The sequence below is a fragment of the Aotus nancymaae genome, unplaced genomic scaffold (genome assembly GCF_030222135.1).
Source record: "Aotus nancymaae isolate 86718 unplaced genomic scaffold, 86718_ANA_hifiasm-v0.15.2.pri h1tg000029l, whole genome shotgun sequence".
Classification (NCBI taxonomy): domain Eukaryota; kingdom Metazoa; phylum Chordata; class Mammalia; order Primates; family Aotidae; genus Aotus; species Aotus nancymaae.
Window position 1 is genome coordinate 14,942,177 of NW_026988442.1, and position 18,085 is coordinate 14,960,261.

At 43.1% G+C, this 18,085-nt stretch overlaps 1 protein-coding gene across 1 annotated transcript in view; it reads right to left on the bottom strand.

Moving 5' to 3' along the window:
* EDEM2 (ER degradation enhancing alpha-mannosidase like protein 2) overlaps nt 1-18,085 on the bottom strand; it is an 84,552-nt gene that overhangs the window by 40,346 nt on the left and 26,121 nt on the right. The window contains exons 2-3 of the mRNA XM_064382341.1: nt 13,750-13,972; nt 10,107-10,191 (exon numbers count right to left, since the gene is read on the bottom strand). The gene's annotated coding sequence lies outside the window, so the exon portion shown is untranslated. The remainder of the gene's footprint in view (nt 1-10,106; nt 10,192-13,749; nt 13,973-18,085) is intronic.

Consider the following 18,085-nt stretch of genomic DNA (forward strand, 5'->3'; position numbering starts at 1 on the left):
TTGTACCTTCTTCACCCTGTACTTGAAACAACTTTTTCCTCATCTTCACTTGCCCCTTAGGCTCCTTTTTTTTTTTTTTTTGGAGACAGGGTCTTACTTTATCACTCAGGCTAGAGTGCAGTGGTGCGATCTCAGGTCACTGCAGCCTCAGCCTCCTGGGGTCAAGTGATCCTCCCACCTCAGCCTCCCAAGTTGCTGGGACTACAGGCACGCACCACCACACCTGGCTAATTTTTGTAATTTTTGCAGAGCCCAGACAAACTCCTGGGCTCAAGGAATCCTCCTCCCTTAGTCTCCCAAAGTGCTGGGATTACAGGTGTGAGCCACTGCACCTGGCCTGGAAAGCATTCCTTTTTAAACCAGGAAAATAACAAGAATATGCTCTTATATTCTCTATCACATTTTTTCTTTTTTCTTTCTCTCTCTCTCTCTTTTTTTTTTTTTTTTTGTAGAGACAGAATCTTGCTGTCTTGCCCAGGCTAGAGTGCAGTGGCACGATCTTGGCTCACTGCAGCCTCCAGCCTTCAAGTGATTCTACTGCCTCAGCCTCCTGAGTGGCTGAGATTACAGGCATTCACCACCACAACTGGCTAATTTTTGTATTTTTAGTAGAGATGGGGTTTCACCAATTTGGCCAGGCTGGTTTCAAACTCCTGGCCTCAAGTGATCCACCCACCTTGACCTCTCAAAGTGCTGGGATTACAGGCGTGAGCCACTCTGCCTGGCCTTCTATTACTACCTCTGTTAAACATTGTACAAGAGGTTATACCCAGACAATAAGTTAAACATTATAAAAATTAGAAAAGAGGAAATTCATTATCTACTGACGCTATGATTATACATGTAGAAAATCCAAGAGTCTACAAATAATTATTATAACAAAGAAAGGAGTTTATTAAGGTTGCTAGACACAAAACTAATGCAACAAAATCATCAGTATTTCTATATGCTGGAAATAAGTAGACCATGAGATTTAAAAAAAATGTTATTTGCAATAATATTTTAAAAATATGACGAACTTGGCTGGATGCAGTGGCTCATGCCTGTAATTCCAGCACTTTGGGAGGCCAAGGCAGGTGGATCACTTGAGGCCCAGAAGTTCAAGACCAGCCTGGCCAACATGGTGAAACCCTGTCTCTACTAAAAATACAATTCGCCTGGTGTGGTGGCATGTGTCTGTAACCCCAGCTACTCTGGAGGCTGAGGCAGAAGAATCACTTGAACCTGGGAGGCATAGGTTGAAGTGAGCCAAGATTGTGCCACTGCACTCCAGCCTGGGCAACAGAGCGAGACTCTGTCTCTGTCTCTCTCTCTCTATAGATAGATAGATAGATAGATAGATAGATTGTGTGTGTGTGTGTGTGTGTGTGTGTGTGTGTGTGTATGTGTGTGTGTAGAGAGAACTTATAGGGGAAAATTTAACAAAGGATGGGCCAGATGTTCAGAGAGAAAAATTATAAAACTCTGAGAGACAGCAAAGAAGATGTAAACAAATGAAAAAAAAATACAGCCTATCATGCATTGCATGATTCAATATTGTGAAGATGTCAGTTCTCCCCAGAAATCTACATGCTAAATGCAATACCAAGCAAAATTTCATCAACTTGAGAGAAAACTACTCCAAAATTTAGGTGTAGACATTCAAATATTCAAAAATAGCTAAGACACTGTTTTTTGTTTTTTGTGGTTTTTTTGGAGACGGAGTTTCACTCTTGTTACCCAGGCTGGAGTGCAATGGCACGATCTTGGCTCACCGCAACCTCCGCCTCCTGGGTTCAGGCAATTCTCCTGCCTCAGACTCCTGAGTAGCTGGGATTACAGGCACACACCACCATGCCCAGCTAATTTTTGTATTTTTAGTAGAGACGGGGTTTCACCATATTGACCAGGATGGTCTCGATCTCTTGACCTCGTGATCTACCCGCCTTGGCCTCCCAAAGTGCTGGGATTACAGGCGTGATCCATCGCGCCCGGCAAGACACTCTTAAAGAACAAAGAGGGAAGATTTGATCTACAAGATATAAAGACATTATGAAATAATACTAATGGGCATTGGTGCAGGGTGAGACAACTGGGCCATTGAAACAGAATAGACATATTTTCTATAACTCAGAGATGTCATTGCAGATCGGTAAAGAAAGGCCAACTTTTGATAACTGGTTCTGAGACAGTGTATATCCCTTAAAAGAAACTAATCTTGACCTCTACTTTATACCATACACCTCAAGGTGAAAGACAAAAGTAAAAACCTTTTGAACATAAACAGATTGTCTCCATGACCTTGAGGGTAGGGAAGGGTTGCTTAAATAAGGCACAAAAAGTACAAACTATGAAGGAATAGATTGATAAATATAAGCACCATAAAATTAGGAACTTTCGTTTATCTAAAGACATGAGAAAGAAAGTGCAAAGGAGCTGGACGTGGTGACTCATGTCTGTAATCCCAGCACTTTGGGAGGCAGAGATGGGAGGATCACTTCAGTCCAGAAATTTGAGGCCAGCCTGGGCAGCACAGCAAGACCTCATCTCTACAAAAATAAGTTAAAAAGAAAAAAGTGGGGCCGGGCGCGGTGGCTCAAGCCTGTAATCCCAGCACTTTGGGAGGCCGAGGCGGGTGGATCACGAGGTCAAGAGATCGAGACCATCCTGGTCAACATGGTGAAACCTCGTCTCTACTAATACAAAAAATTAGCTGGGCATGGTGGTGCGTGCCTGTAATCCCAGCTACTCAGGAGGCTGAGGCAGGAGAATTGCCTGAACCCAGGAGGCGGAGGTTGCGGTGAGCCAAGATCGCGCCATTGCACTCCAGCCTGGGTAACGAGCGAAACTCCGTCTCAAAAAAAAAAAAAAAAAAGTGGACACAAACGTAGGTGGCATAGCCTACTACACACCTAGGCTCCTTAGCTACAAACCTGTAGAACACGTTTCTATCCTGAATACCATAGGCAATAGTAACACAAGGGAGGTATTTGTGTATATTAAGAAATCTAGGATTTGCTGGCAAGATGGCTGAATAGGAACAGTTCCGGTCTGCAGCTACCAGCAAGACTGACGCAGAAGGCGGATGATTTCTGCATTTCCAACTGAGGTACCCAGTTCATCTCATTGGGACTGGGCAGTGGGTGCAGCCCATGGAGGGTGAGTCGAAGCAGAGTGGGCATCACTTCCCTGGGAAGTGCAAGGGGTCAGGGACCATGCCCTGAGGAAAAGGACACTCTGGTCAAGAGACTGTGCTTTTCCCGTGGTCTTTGCAATCCACAGACCAGGAGATTCCCTCTGGTGTCTACACTACCAGGGCCCTGGGGGCCTTGGGTTTCAAGCACAAAACTGGGCAGTCATTTGGGCAGACACCGAGCTAGCTGCAGGAGTTTTTTTTTTTTCCATACCACAGTGGTGCCTGGAATGCCAGCGAGACAGAACCATTCACTGCCCTGGAAAGGGAGCTGAAGCCAGGGAACCAAGTGGTCTGCCTTGGCGGGTCCTACCACCATGGACCCCAGCAAGTTAAGATCCACTGGCCTGAAATTCTCGCTGCCAGCACTGCAGTCTGAGGTCGACCTGGGACACTTGAGCTCGGTGGGGGGAGGGGCGTCTGCCATTGCTGAGGCTTGAGTAGGTAGTTTTACCCTCACAGTGTAAACAAAGCCGCAGGCAAGTTCAAACTGGGCGGAGGCCACCATGGCTCAGCAAGGCCACCGTGGCCAGAATGCCTCTCTACATTCCTCCTCTCTGGGCAGGGCATCTCTGAAAAAAAGGCAGCAGCCCCAGTCAGGGACTTATAGATAAAACCTCCATCTCCCTGAGACAGAGCACCTGGGAGAAGGGGCAGCTATGGGCACAACTTCAGCAGACTTAAACATCCCTCCCTGACAGCTCTGAAGAGAGCAGTGGATCTCCCAGCATGGCGTCTGATAAGAGTCAGACTGCCTCCTCAAGTGGATCCGTGAAACTTGTGTATCCTGACAGGGAGACACCTCCCAACAGGGGCTGACAGACACTCATACAGGAGAGGTCTGGCTGGCATCTGGTGGTTGCCCCTCTGGGACAAAGCTTCCAGAGGAAGGAACAGGCAGGAATCTTTGCTGTTCTGCAGCCTCCTCTGGTGATACCCAGGCACACAGGGTCTGGAGTAGACCTCCAACAAACTCCAGCAGACCTGCAGCAGAGGGGCCTGACTGTTAGAAGGAAAACTAACAAACAGAAAGGAATAGCATCAACATCAACAGAAAGGATATCCACTCAGAGACCCCCATCTGAAGGTCACAAATGTCAAAGACCAAAGGTAGATAAATCCACGAAGATGGGGAGAAACCACTGCAAAAAGGCTGAAAATTCTAAAAACCAGAATGCCTCTTCTCCTCGAAAGGATCACAACTCCTCACCAGCAAGAGGGAACAAAACTGGACAGAGAATGAGTTTGACGAATTGACAGAAGGAGGCTTCAGAAGGAGGGTAATAACTCCTCCGAGCTAAAGTAGCACATTCTAACCCAATTCAAGGAAGCTAAGAACCTTGAAAAAAGGTTAGACAAATTGCTGACTAGAATAACCAGTTTAGAGAAGAACATAAATGACCTGACAGAGTTGAGAAACACAGCATGAGAACTTCATGAAGCACACACAAGTATCAATAGCCAAATATCAAGCAGCAGAAAGGATATCAGAGATTGAAGATCAACTTAATGAAATAAAGTGAGAAGACAAGATTAGAGAAAAAAGAATGAAAAGAAATGAACAAAGCCTCCAAGAAATATAGGACTATGTGAAAAGACCAAATCTACATTTGACTGATGTACCTGAAAGTGACAGAGAGAATGGAACCAAGTTGGAAAACGCTCTTCAGGATGTTATCCAGGAGAATTTCCCCAACCTAGCAAGACAGGCCATCATTCAAATTCAGGAAATACAGAGAACACCACAAAGATACTCCTCGAGAAGAGCAACCCCAAGACACATAATCGTCAGATTTACCAATGTTGAACTGAAGGAAAAAATGTTAAGGGCAGTCAGAGAGAAATATTGAGTTATCCACAAAGGGAAGCCCATTAGACTAACAGCAGATCTCTTGGCAGAAACCTTAAAAGCCAGAAGAGAGTGGGGGCCAATATTTAACATTCTTAAAGGAAAGAATTTTCAACCCAGAATTTCATATCCAGCCAAACTAAGCTTCATAAGCAAAGGAGAAATAAAATTCTTTACAGATAAGCAAATGCCGAGAGATTTTGTCATCACCAGGCCTGCCTTGCAAGAGCTCCTGAAGGAAGCACTAAACATGGAAAGGAATAATCAGTACCAGCCACTGTAAAAAACATACCAAATTGAAAACACCATCACTATGAAGAAACCCCATCAACTAAAGATCAAAATAACCAGCTAGCATCATAATGACAAGATCAAATTCACACAAAACAATATTAACCTTAAATGTAAATGGGCTAAATGCCCCAATTAAAAGACTGGCAAATTTGATAAAGAGTCAAGACCCATCAGTGTGTTGTATTCAGGAGACCCATGTCACATGCAAAGACACACATAGGCTCAAAATAAAGGGATGGGGGAATATTTATCAAGCAAATGGAAATAAATAAATAAATAAAAAGCAAGGGTTGCAATCCTAGTCTCTGATAAAACAGACTTTAAACCAACAAAGATCAAAAGAGACAAAGAAGGGCATTACATAATGGTAAAGGGATTAATGCAATAAGAAGAGCTAACTATCCTAAATATATATGTACCCAGATTCATAAAGCAAGTTCTTAGAGACCTGTAAAGAGACTTAGACTCCCACACAATAATAGTGGGAGACTTTAATATTAGACAGATCAGTGAGACAGAAAAATTAACAACAATATTCAGGGCTTGAACTTAGCTCTGGAACAAGCAGACCTAATAGAAATCTACAGAACTCTCCACCCCAAATCAACAGAATATACATTCTTCTCAGCACCACATTGTACTTATTCTAAAATTGACCACATAATTGGAAGTAAAACACTCCTCAGCAAATACAAAAGAATGGAAATCATAACAGCCTCTCCGACCATAATGCAATCAAATTAGAACTCAGGATTAAGAAACTCACTCAAAACCGCACAACTACATGGAAACTGAACAACCTGCTCCTAAATGACTACTGGGTAAATAACAAAATTAAGGCAGAAGTAAAGATGTTCTTTGAAAAGAACAAAGACACAACGTACCAGAATCTCTGGGACACATTTAAAGCAGTGTCTAGAGGGGAATTTATAGCACTAGATGCCCACAAGAGAAAGCAGGAAAGATCTAAAATCGACACCCTAACATCACAGTTAAAAGAACTAGAGAAGCAAGAGCAAACAAATTCAAAAGCTAGCAGAAGACAAGAAATAACTAAGATCAGAACTAAACAGAACTGAAGGAGATAGAGACATGAAAACCCTTCAAAAACATCAATGAATCCAGGAGCTGGTTTTTTGAAAAGATCAACAAAATTGATAGACCGCTAGCCAGACTAATAAAGAAGAAAAGAGAGAAGAATAAAATAAAAAAATGATAAAGGAGATATCACCACTCATCCCACAGAAATACAAACTACCGTCAGAGAATATTATAAATACCTCTATGCAAATAAACTAGAAAATCTAGAAGAAATGGATAAATTCCTGGACACACTTACCCTCCCAAGCCTAAACCAGGAAGAAGTCTAATCCCTGAATAGACCAATAACAAGTTCTGAAATTGGCAGTCAATAATAGCCTACCAATGAAAAAAAGTCCAGGACCAGACAGATTCACAGCCAAATTCTACCAGAGGTACAAAGAGGAGCTGATACCATTCCTTCTGAAACTATTCCAAACAATAGAAAAAGAGGTAATCCTCCCTAACTCATTTTATGAGACCAATGTCATCCTGACACCAAAACCTGGCAGAGACACAACAAAAAAAGAAAATTTCAGGCCAATATCCCTGATGAACATTGATGCAAAAATCCTCAATAAAATACTGGCAAACCACATCCAGCAGCACATCAAAAAGCTTATCCACCACGATCAAGACGCTTCATCCCTGGGATGCAAGACTGGCTCAACATATGCAAATCAATAAACGTAATCCATCACATAAATAGAACCAATGACAAAAACCACATAATTATATCAATAGATGCAGAAAAGGCCTTCGACAAAATTCAACATCCCTTCATGCTAAAAACTCTCAATAAACTAGGTATTGATGGAACGTATCTCAAAATAATAAGAGCTATTTATGACAAACCCACAGCCAATATACTGAATGGGCAAAAACTGGAAGCATTCCCTTTGAAAATCGGCACAAGACAAGGATGTCCTCTCTCACCACTGCTATTCAACAAAGTATTGAAAGTTCTGGCCAGGGCAACCAGGCAAAAGGAAGAAATAAAGGGTATTCAAATAGGAAAAGAGGAAGTCAAATTGCATCTGTTTGCAGATGACACAATTGTACATTCAGAAAATCCCATCGTCTCAGCCCAAAATCTTCTTAAGCTGATAAGCAACTTCAGCAAAGTCACAGGATACAAAATCAATGTGCAAAAATCACAAGCATTCCTGTACACCAATAACATGATTTGAGAGCCAAATCATGAGTGAACTCCCATTCACAATTGCTACAAAGAGAATAAAATACCTAGGAATACAACACACAAGGGCTGTGAATGACCTCTTCAAGGAGAACTACAAACCACTGCTCAAGGAAATAAGAGAGGACACAAATAAGTGGAAAAACATTCCATGCTCATGGATAGGAAGAATCAATATTTGAAAATGGCCATATTGCCCAAAGTAATTTATAAATTCAATGCTATCCTCATCAAGCTACTATTGACTTTCTTCACAGAATTGGAAAAAACTACTTTAAATTTCATATGGAACCAAAAAAGAGCCTGCATAGCCAAGACAATTCTAAGCAAAATGAACAAAGCTGGAGGCGTCATGCTACCTGACTTCAAACTATACTACAAGGCTACAGTAACCAAAACAGTATGGTACTGGTACCAAAACAGATATATAGACCAATGGAACAGAGCAGAGGCCTCAGAAATAACACCACACATCTACAACCATATGATCTTTGACAAACCTGACAAAAACAAGCAATGGGAAAAGGATTCCCTATTTAATAAATGGTGTTGAGAAAACTGGCTAGCCATATGCAGAAAACTGAAATTGTACCCCTTCCTTACACCTTATAGAAAAATTAACTCAAGACAGATTCAAGACTTAAACATAAGACCTAAAAAAACATAAAAACCCTAGAAGAAAACCTAGGCAATACCATTCAGGACATAGGGAAGGGCAAAGACTTCATGACTAAAACACCAAAAGAAATGGCAACAAAAACCAAAATTGATGAATGGGATCTAATTACACTAAAGAGGTTCTGCACAGCAAAAGAAACTATCATCAGAGTGAACAGGCAACCTACAGAATGTGAGAAAATTTTTGCAAATCTATCTGTCTGACAAAGGGCTAATATCCAGAATCTACAAAGAACTTAAACAAATTTACAAGAAAAAAACAACCCCATCAAAAAGTGGGTGAAGAATATGAACAGACACTTCTCAAAAGAAGACATTTATGCAGCCAACTAACATATGAAAGAAAGCTCATCCTCACTGGTCATTAGAGAAATGCAAATCAAAACCACAGTGAGATACCATCTCACGCCAGTTAGACTGCTGATCATTAAAAAGTCAGGAAACAACAGATGCTGAAGAGGATGTGGAGAAACAGGAATGCTTTTACACTGTTGTTGGGAGTGTAAATGAGTTCAACCATTGTGGAAGACAGTGTGGTGATTCCTCAAGGATCTAGAACCAGAAATACCATTTGAGCCAGCAATCCCATTACTGGGTATATACCCAAAGGATTATAAACCATTCGACTGTAAAGACACATGCATATGTATGTTTATTGTGGCACTGTTCACAACAGCAAAGACTTGGAACCAACTCAAATGCCCATCAGTGATAGACTGAATGAAGAAAATGTGGCACATATGTACTGTGGAATACTATGCAGCCATATAAAAGGGTGAGTTCATGTCTTTTGCAGGGACACAGATGAAGCTGGAAACCATCATTCTCAGCAAACTGACACAGAACAGAAAACCAAACACTGCATGTTCTCACTCATAAGTGGGAGTTGAACCATGAGAAAACATGGACACGGGGAGGGGAACATCACATACTGGGGCCTGTCGTGGGGTCAGGGGTTAGGGGAGGGATAGCATTAGGATAAATACCTAATGTAGATGATGGGTTGATGAGTGCAGCAAACCACCATGGCACATGTATACCTATGTAGCAAACCTGCATATTCTGCATATGTACCCCAAACCTTAAAGTATAATAATAATAATAATAAAAGGAATCTAAACATGAAAAAGGTACAGTAAAAATATGGTATATCGATTTTTAAAGGTACACCTGTAAAGAGTGTTCTTCATAAATGGAGCTTGAAGGACTTGGTGCTGCTCTGAGCGGGTCAGTGAGTGAGTGGTGAGCAAATGTGCCGGCCTGGGACATTACTGCACACTACTGCAGACTTTGTCAACGCTGTTCACTTAGGCTGCACTAAATTTAAGTGAAAATATTTTTCTTTCTTCAATAATAAATTAACCTTAGCTTACTGCTAAAAAAAAAAAAGTGAAAGGTGATACATGTGTGTTCTGTGTTCAGGAAACCGGGAGGAATGGATTTGGCTGAAACTGAAATATATGGATAGATAAGGCTGGAGAGAGGCAGGAGCCAAGCCAATAATACCAGGCTCCCACCACTTGCTGGGCCGGCATCATCCTGAGTGTTTGGAGCTTCTTTTCATGTTCCCTAAGTTGGGGTATGTTGCAGGGTGGCTACAGGGGGAAATTCTGATTGAGACTTATATCTATTCCTTCACCTTCTCTTCAAGAAGTCATACTTAACATCTCTCCTCCATCCCTCCTGGGCAGGGTCAGTTCTGTCTGCTGCTAAGCAACTTTCTTATCTCTCCCACCTACTGGACATGTACTGTGTTCTGGGAGCTTTGAATGCGTCATCTTGTTTATCCTCACGAGATGGTCTAATAATGATGGATGTTTTGGCATCCAACTCACCTGGGTTTGAGTCTCAGCTCTGTCTTTTACCAGCTGGATGTCTTTGAGCAGCTCAGTTTACTGTTCTGTTCTTCTGTGTCCTCATCTGTAAAATGGGAATGATGGCTATTTCTTCAGACATTGCTCCCTCCCTTCTTTTTTCTCCCTCCCTCCCCTCCCCTCTTTCCCTCCCTCCCTTCTTTCTTTCCTTCTTCCTCCCTCCCTCCCTTCCTTCCCTCCTCTCTTTCTTTTTTCTTCCTTTCTTTCTCTTTCTCTTTTTCTTTCAAGTTTCACTTTTGTTGCCCAGGCTGGGGTGCAATGGCATGATCTTGGCTCACTGCAACCTCCGCCTCCCAGGTTCAAGCAATTCTCTTGCCTCCATCTCCTGAGTAGGTGGGATTACAGGCATGTGCTACCACACCCGGCTAATTTTTGTATTTTTAGTAGAGACAGGGTTTCTCCATGTTGGTCAGGCTAGTCTCAAACTCCCAACCTCAGGTGACCCACCCACCTTGGCCTCCCAAAGTGCTGGGATTACAGGTGTGAGCCACCGTGCCCAGCCTTTCTTTCTCTCTTTCTTCCTTCCTTCCTTCCTTTCTTCCTTTCTCCCTCCCTCCCTTCCTTTCCTTCTTTCTCTCTTTCATTCTTTCAACAGGGTCTTGCTTTGTTACCCAGGCTGGTCTCAAACTCCTGGGCTCAAACAATCCTCCCAGCTTGGCCTCCCAAAGTGCTAGGATTACAGGCATGAGCACCTGGCCTGGACTTTCTTCAGACTTTTCACAGAGTACTAGCGAGAATAAAATACCTGTACTTTGCTTACTTAATGCTGTGCCTGGCACACCGTAAGCTCTTTGTACATGTTATTGTTATTATTCCTCACCCTAAGGGGGAAATGCCTTTGAAGGATCGGGCCAGGTTGAGTAAACTGCTGATCTTCAGTAGCTAACAACAGGGGTGGAAAAGGCTGGTCCTCTGAAGTCCAGCTGGGTACACGGCCAGTCCCTGGCTCATCCCTGCTCCTGCTGCCCTGGCAAGGCCCCTCCCATCTACTGAGCTGCACCAGCACTGGCCCCAGCTCAGCTTCCTGTCTCCCTTATCTTCCCCCAGCATGTGCTCTCTGGAGTGGGAAACACTACCGCTTGCTTCCTTCACTTCCCTTTGCTCAACGGGACCCTCATTCTTTAGGTCTCAGTCAAATCCCAGCTGCTGGCCTGGTGCCCACTCTGCTCTGTGATTTTCTACACCGCAGCCATCCAGGCCAGATGCAGTGAAGGCCCTCGCTCCAACAGCAGCGGGGCTCTTTCCTTCCCCACCCTCATCCCTGGGTTTAGAAAGGGAAAATGCTTAGTTGCCCCCTCCCAACTTCCCTGTCCCCAACACTCTTTTTATTTTCCCTGATCCCAGCCCCACACTTCCTTTTTTTTTTTTTTTTTGAGATGGAGTCTTGCTCTCTTGCCCAGGCTGGAGTGCAATGGTGAGATCTCAGCTCACTGCAACCTCCGCCTCCCAGGTGCAAGTGAGTCTCCCGCCTCAACCTCCCAAGTAGCTGGGATTACAGGCGCACACCACCATGACCTCCTAATTTTGGTATTTTTAGTAGAGACAGGGTTCTACCATGTTGGCCACACTGGTCTCAAACTCCTAACTGCAGGTGATCCGCCCACCTTGGCCTCCCAGAGTGCTGGGATTACAGGCATGAACCACCATGCCCAGCGCCATACTTTCTGAGTTCAAATCCTTGCTCTGCACTTCCAAGTTGTGTGACCTTGGGCAAGTTACTTAACTACTTTTCTGGGCTTTAATTTTTTTTTTATTTTGTACAGGGGAGGTTTCATCAGGTTGTAAAGTTAGTCACAAACTCCTGGGCTCAAGGGATCGTTCTTCCTGGGCCTCCCAAAGTGCTGGGATTACAGGCATGAGTTACCATGCCCAGTGTTTTTTCTGTTTTGTTTGTCACCCAGGCTGGGGTGCAGAGGCATAGTCATAGCTCACTGCAGCCTTGACCTCTTGACTTCCTGAGCCAAACAATACTCCCGCCTCAGCCTCCTGAGTAGATGGGACCACAGGTGTGCACCAGCATGTCTGGCTAATTTTTAAAAAATTTTTTTGTAGGATGGAGTCTCACTATGTTGCCCATGCTGGTCTCTGATTTACAGGCATGAGCCACTACATCCAGCTAGCTTTAATTTTTTTTTAATCTGTAACATGGAAATAATGAGCCTGGTCTGCACCAGAGAAAGTGATTAAAGGCCTAGCACATAGTATGAATTATTTTAAGAATATTTTATAACATATATATTAAACATTCAAGCATGTTGGGGGTATGTGTTCAAAATGTATTCATGGAGAGAGATCAAAATAATTTTTGAGAGTGTGTGGGAGTTAAATTCACAAACTTTGCCATCAGAGAGAGACGGTTTCAAATTATAGCTTTTGCTGTGTGACCTTAGGTAAGTCACTTAACCTCTCTGAGCCTGTTTATTAGTAACATGGTGATGCTAATGAAACCCACCTCACAGGGCTAACATAAGAATAAAGTAAGATTATTTATGTAAAGAGTTGAACACTGTTCCTGGCCTACAGTAAGTGTTACCTATAATAATGGTATCATTGTCTCACCGTTCAATTTTCAGGGCTCTGGTATATGAGAGGGGTGTTTGGGAAATAGCTGTTGCTGCTGCCATCTCTGTCCACGACGGATCTTAACCTGATTAGAAAGGCCTCGAAGTGTGGGCAGATTACAAGGTCAGGAGTTCAAGACCAGTCTTACTAATATGGTGAAATCCTGTCTCTACTAAAAATACAAAAATTAGCCAGGCATGGTGAGCACCTTTAGTCCCAGCTACTCGGGAGGCTGAGGCAGGAGAATCACTTGAACCCAGGAGGCGGAGGTTGCAGTGACTCAAGATCCTGCCACTGCACTTCAGCCTGGGTGAGAGTGAGACTCTGTCTCAAAAAAAAAAAAGAAAGAAAGAAAGAAAGAAAGAAAGAAAGAAAGGCCTGGCTAGGCATGGTGGCTCATGCCTGTAATCACAGCACTTTGGGAAGCCAAGGTGGGTGGATCACTTGAGGTCAGGAGTTCAAGACCAGCCTGGCCAACATGGTGAAACCCCATCTCTACTAAAAATACAATAATTAGCCAGGTGTGGTGGCACATGCCTGTATTCCCAGCTACCTGGGAGGCTGAGGCAGGAGAATGGCTTGAATTCGGGAAGCAGACGCTGCAGTAAGCAGAGATCACACCATTGCACTCCAGCCTGAGCAACAGGGGTGAGACTCTGTCTCAAAAACAAAAAAAAAAAGAAAAGAAAAGCCTCAATGTAATGAACTCTGTGTAAAGTAATGTTGGTGAAAGTGGACCCAGACCCTACCTGCTTAGATCAAAGGCTCACAGCATTCAATTCCAAATTGGTTCAATCATACACTCTCTGTAGGAGATCACTCACAGTGGTGGGAGAAACTATGGGGAAAGGAGCAGGCCTTCTGAAAAGTCAGAAGGCTCTGCATAGCTTTGGGGGAGAATAAGCTGAAGGCAGCTGTTCTCTCACCCTTGAGGCAGAGGGCCAGGAGTAGGTACAACAAACCGTAGGGGAATTTATCTTAAATAGGTTTATTTACTCATGTTGTCCAGAAACCAGCCTTGGGGAACAATAATGTTAATTACCTGCAGATTGCGTTTACTCCAGGCTGTACTGAATAAAAGCAAGCAGGTCCAGCTGTTCTAGGCTGCGGCTCTCTCTTCTTCGCCACTAGTGCCGGGCGGCCCCCTCGCTGCTTTCACACTGCATACCTGTGTCTGAGTACTCCTTTCATCCGTCCGCTAGTCCAGGGTCTGCGGGATGGGCCCGGCAACTCTCTTACCCTCCATCCCACAGCACCCTCCGAGCCTTCAAGGGAGAAAAAAGGCAAAGCAAAAATATGCACAACCTCACTAAGAATCAGATAAATGCAAAATAAGACCAAAAAGAAATGCCATTTTACACCCAACCATCTGATAATGCCAAGGGCTGGCATGGATGTGAAGTGCGGGAATTCTCATACACTGCCAGGAATGTAAATTGGCACAACCTTTTTGTGAAACAGTTTGGCAGTATCTAGTAAAACTGAAGATGCATATACCTTATTACTCAGAAATTCCACTCTCAAGTTTGCACCTACGAAAACTCCCACATACGCACAAGGACTTGCGTATGAGAATTTTCATACCAGCACTGTTTGTAATGGTGAAAAACTGGAAAAAACTTAAATGTTCAGCGACAAGAGAATGAATACATAAATAAAGATCTATTCCTAAAATGGATTTTTTTTTGACAGGGTCTCGCTCTGTTGCCCAGGTTGAAGTGAGGTGGCATGATCACAGCTCACTGCAGTCTCAACCTCCTGGGCTAAGCAATCCTCCTACCTCTCAGCCTCCTGAGTAGCTGGGACCACAGGCACACCCCACCATGCCCAGCTAATTTTATTTTATTTTCGTAGAGATGGGGTCTCACTATGCTGCCCAGGCTTGTCTTGAACTCCTGGACTCAAGTGATCTACCCACCTTGGCCTCCCAAAGTGCTGGGATTACACCTTCCCAGTTGGAATGTTTTAAAGCAGTGAAAATGAACGGTCTACATATAGCCACATGAATAAATCTTATTAATATTTTAAGTGAAAAAAGCAAAAGGTACAGAAGGATACATACATTTTAATACCATTTATATAAAGCTCAAAATATGTGAAATACCACTATCTATTGTTTAAGGATATATAAATAACTAGTGTAAGTATATAGATACATAAGGAAATGAAAACTCTCAAATCTTAATTTTTATTTGAAGTGGTTACTTCAGAAGCTGTGGCGGGGGAGAGAGATGCAACTGGGGAAGAGTACATATGGGGCATCAACCATATTAGCAATATTTTATTTTTTATGCTGGGTGGTGGGAATAGGTATGTTTGAAATGTAATCCTTTAAGCATGAAATAACTCATCAAAAATGAAATATTTCAGGCTGCACGTGGTGGCTCATGCTTGTAATCCCAGCACTTTGAGAGGCTGAGGTGGGTGGATCATCTGAGGTTAGGAGTTCGAGACCAGCCTGGCCAATGTGGTGAAGCCCTATCTCTACTAAAAACACAAAAATGAGCCACGGGTAGTGGCAGGTGCCTATAATCCCAGCTACTTGGGAGGCTGAGGCAGGAGAATCGCTTGAACCCAGTAGTGCACCAAGATCACGCCACTGCACTACAGCCTGGGCAACAGAGCTAGATTCTGTCTCAAAAAAAAAATTTTTTTTCATAATTTTTAATAAAAGACAAGACAATATAAATTGGTAGTGATTTAAGTTATTCTACTTTTCCTAAGGCCCAGTGCAGGAAAACAAGGTTTCCATTCTTGTTGCAATGAGACCATTTCGGTAAGCTGCAAAAAGAGAAGACTTTGATGCTTTTTCTTAGCCAGTTTGTGACACCTGAGAGGTGAGCATGGAAGCTCTTGCATATATTCAGTTCAGAGAATGGGTGCCTGTTTTATGTCCAGAGTTTGTCCCAGATTTCACTATGATGTCAACTCTCCAGGTAGAAGTCCATAAAATAAAAAGTTAAACTCCCCTCAGTCCTTTACCCAATCCCATATTTCAGAGGTAATCTCCATTGACAGTACTCTTCCAGATATTTTCCCTGTGTATATACAACTACGCAGGTACACACACCAAGTTAATTTTGGTCAGGTGCAGTGGCTCCTTCCTATAATCCCAGCACTTCAGGAAGCCAAGGCCAGAGGATTGCTTGAGGTCAGGAGTTCAAGACCAGCCTGGGCAACATAGCGAGACCCTGTCTCTAGTAAAAATAAAAAAAATTAGCTGTGTGTGGTGGCACAGTGGCATGTACCTGTAGTCTCAGTTATGCAGGTGGTTGAGGTGGGAGAATCACCTGAGCCTGGGAGGTCAAGGCTGCACTACAGCTTGGGTGGCAGAGCAAGACCCCATATCAGAAGTGACATTTTTTAATTAAAACATTTTGGCCAGGCATGGTGGCTCACACCTGTTATCCCAGCACTTTGGGAGGCCAAGGCAGGTGGATCACAAGGTCAAGAGATCGAGACCATCCTGGCCAACATGGTGAAACCTCGTCACTACTAAAAATACAAAAGTTAGCTGGGCATGGTAGCACGCGCCTGTAGTCCTAGCTACTCGGGAGGCTGAGGCAGAAGAATCCCTTAAACCAGGAGGTAGAGGTTGCAATGAGCCAAGATGACGCCACTGCACTCCAGCCTGGCAACAGAGTGAGATTCCAACTCAAAAAAAAAAAATTATTTTATTATTTTATTTATTTATTTATTGAGACGGAGTTTTGCTTTTGTTGCCCGGGCTGAAGTGCAATGACATGACCTCGGCTCACTGCAACCTCTGCCTCCCGGGCTCAAGCGATTCTCCTGCCTTAGCCTCCCGAGTAGCTGGGATCACAGGCACACACCATCATGTCTGGCTAATTTTTTGTATTTTTTGTAGAGACGGGGTTTTACCATGTTGGCCAGGCTGGTCTCGAACTCATGACCTCAGGTGGTCCACCCGCCTCGGCCTCCCAAAGTGCTGGGATTATAGGCATGAGCCACGATGCCCAGCCTAGGATCATATTCTAGATATGAAAATTTCAAACAATACATAGCGATGAAATCCTTCACAAACTAGAGTGATAAAGCCTTTCACAAGTTTGCCCACTACCCTCCACCCTGCACATACACACCACACACACACATACACACCCATGCTCTTAATCCCAGACCCCTCCCTGGAGATAAACTATTGTTATGTCCAGTGTACCTCCTTCCAGATTCATTTATTCCTGTGAACAAACAGGTTGTTTAGTGGTTTTGTGTGTGGTTGACACACAAACAGTCCTAAACTGTACGTAATATTCTGCAACTTACTCTTGGACATGTATGTACATCATAACTATGTCATTCAGTCATTCACTTTGCTGATATTTATTATGTGATGTGCGCTCTTCCAGGGAGAGTATTGAACAAGATAGACACCATCTTTCCTCATAGAGATTACATTCTGGTGAAATATTCAAACAATAAACATGTAAATAAATAATAGAATTTCATGTAGTACTAAGTAATATGATGAAAATAAAATGGAGGTTGGGCAGGGGAGGTGTATTTTTATTTTTTTTGAAACAAAGTTTCACTCTTGTTGCCCAGGCTGGAGTGCAATGGCACCATCTCATGATCAGAGGCAACCTCCACCTCCTGGGTTCAAGCGATTCTCCTGCCACAGCCTCCTGAGTAGCTGGGATTACAGGCATGTGCCACCATGCCTGGCTAATTTTGTATTTTTAGTAGAGACGGGGTTTCTTCATGTTGGTCAGGCTGGTCTTGAACTCCTGATCTCAGGTGATCCGCCTGCCTCAGCCTCCCAAAATGCAGGTGTGTTTTTTTTTTTTAACTATTACATAGTGTTCACAGTATAGATTAACATAGCTTGGGGAAGTGATCTTAAAACTTTTCTACTTGCTTCCTAGAGTAAGAAATACATTCTACGCTGCTATCCAAAACTCATCATAGAAACATACACGCACACAAAACCGAAGCACAGATACACAACAGAGCAAATGTTTCGTGAAATAACACTTTCTCTTACTAAGGGTGATGCACTGAAATTTTGTATTCTGCTCTATTTCATTTGTTTAAAATGCTAACCATAATCTGCTAAATTGTTTTCAGTGTCCACTAAGAAATTATGACCTCAGTTTCAAAAATATTGCTTTATGTACCCAATCATCTTCTGAGATTTATACAGATTGCTCATAATTTTCTGCTGTTTTTTTTTTTTAAAATGCTGCAGTGAGCGAGCTGCTTTACACTCATTTTATGACTATTTCTGAGAGCAAGATCCCTGATTGTGTAATTGCTATTTACTTAAAATTCTGGTAAAATGTAGCCATTATGCTGGAAAATTAAATTCTAATTCTGGACCTGTCACCACCATGATGTATAAACTTTGGGCAAGTCCC